This window comes from Zosterops lateralis (genome assembly GCF_965231275.1).
Source record: "Zosterops lateralis genome assembly, chromosome: 31".
NCBI lineage: Eukaryota > Metazoa > Chordata > Aves > Passeriformes > Zosteropidae > Zosterops > Zosterops lateralis.
This window is the reverse complement of record NC_139791.1, coordinates 2545703-2547592: the sequence shown is the minus strand read 5'-3', so window position 1 is coordinate 2547592 and position 1890 is coordinate 2545703. Positions and strand designations below refer to the sequence as shown.

The 1890-nt window shown below is 50.1% G+C and overlaps 1 pseudogene across 1 annotated transcript; it reads right to left on the bottom strand.

Annotated features, from left to right (window-relative positions):
- Positions 1–397: 397 nt before the first annotated feature.
- Positions 398–1287, bottom strand: LOC310920789 (olfactory receptor 6E1-like; annotated as a pseudogene). The gene has a single exon. The product of its transcript is annotated as an olfactory receptor 6E1-like (transcript).
- Positions 1288–1890: the final 603 nt, after the last annotated feature.

Here is a 1890-nt window from a genome sequence, read left to right as displayed (position 1 = left end):
ACGCCAGGGCAACAATCCCCTTAGTCCCAATGGTGACCTGCTCTCAGTGACTTTGGGGTTTCAAACCCGGGCACCAGGGCTGAGGGCTGTCCCAGGAAAGGAGCTGGGACAAGGTGTCCATTGCTCAGGAGCTGTGATTTGGATTGTCACTTGCCACTGTTCCTCTGAGCTCTTCTCTGTTTTGGAGATGGGCTCTCCATGAGCTGGTGGCTCTCCAGAGATGGGCCTGGGAGCAGCCAGGGCAGAGAATGAACTGAGTTTGTCCTGCTGCCATTGTTGGTGCCCTGTCTGGGTGTGCAGAGGAGTCTCTTCTCTCTTACCCTGACACAACCCAGCAGGAGCATCAATCTCCTGAGGCAGCCGTGTTTGGAGGCTGCACACACAGGCACTGGTTTTGTGTAACAGATGATACCAGACTCTTGGGATGCCTTTCCAGAAATGCATCTTGGTTAGGGGAAAAGCTTTGTTCTTGGCCTGGCAATGGATTTGTTCTGGGCCAGCATCACAGATTTGTTTCCAAGGCTGCAGATGAATGGATTTAAGAGTGGGCACAGGACTGTGTTCAGCAGAGCTCCAGTTCTGTTGGTGCTCAAGGAAACATCTTCTGCAGGACACGTGCAGAGAGCAATGCAGCTCCCACAGGCAATGGATGAGGTGATGGGATGGGAGAACACGTAGTCAAAGCTTCCTTCCTGCCAGAGGCAGCTGGGAGATGCAGAACACAGAACAGGATGCAGATGTCAAATGCCAGAGTCAAACATAAGGAGCCCAGCACGACCCACAGTAAGAAGACAGAGTCTGTTTTCCAAAGCAGGCTGGTGTCAGAGCAGGACAGTTTGAACAAGGGGGAGTTGTCCCAGAGGAAATGGGGGATCTTGGAGCCAAAGAAAGACACCTCAGAGAGGAAGAGCAGCATTAGCTCAGCAGGACAAAGCTGAGGACCCAAGCAGCAACACCCAGGTGGACACAGAGCTGAGGCTTCATGATGGCAGCGCAGAGCAAAGGGTGGCAGATGGCAACACAGCAGTCAAAGGACATGACAACCAGCAGGAAAAACTCTGTGCAGCCCAGGGCAAAACAGAAATAGTTTTAGGCAAAGCAGCTGCTCAGTGAGAGAGTGTTCTGACCAGAACTCAGCATCACAGATGATTTGATGCTTGTGGAGGATGTGAACCAGATTTCCAGGAAGGCCAGGCTGGAGAGGAAAAAGTCCATGGGGGTTTGCAGGTGGTGATCCACATACAGGAGGAAAATGATGGTTGCATTCGCCATCACTGTTGTCAGGTACATGAGCAGAAGGACCCCAGAGAAAAACAGCTGCAGTCTTGGCTCAAGCTCTGGGAAACCCTCTAGGATGAACTCAGTAACTGCTGTTTCATTTTCTGGTGCTGAATTCCTGCTCATATTGCTGAGACAGGAACATGGCAAAAACAAGGGTGATAATTTCCCAGTCTGGACAAAATTTCTATCCTTCCTTCTCTGCTTCTTTCTTTTCCTGCAGTCTTGCTATACAGAACAGAGATTGCACTTCAGACAGTTTGTTGCGCACTAGTATCTTGGGGAGTAGTTTTGTGGGGACTAGTTTCTTGCCCAGTGTTATCTTGCCCAGTAGTTTCTTGGGGAGTAGTCCCTCCTTCTCTCTCTTTAATTTAACTTCTTTCTTTTTATTTTTTTGCTTCTTTCCTTCTTACTTCTAGTCCTTCCTTCCTTCCTTCCTTCCTTCCTTCCTTCCTTCCTTCCTTCCTTCCTTCCTTCCTTCCTTCCTTCCTTCCTTCCTTCCTTCCTTCCTTTCCTTCCTTCCTTCTTGGAATCAGGTGCCCTCACTCTCCCCAAATCCCTGCCACTTCACCTCAGCCCTCCACAGTTTCACACCTTTAACTCGGCCTTCTC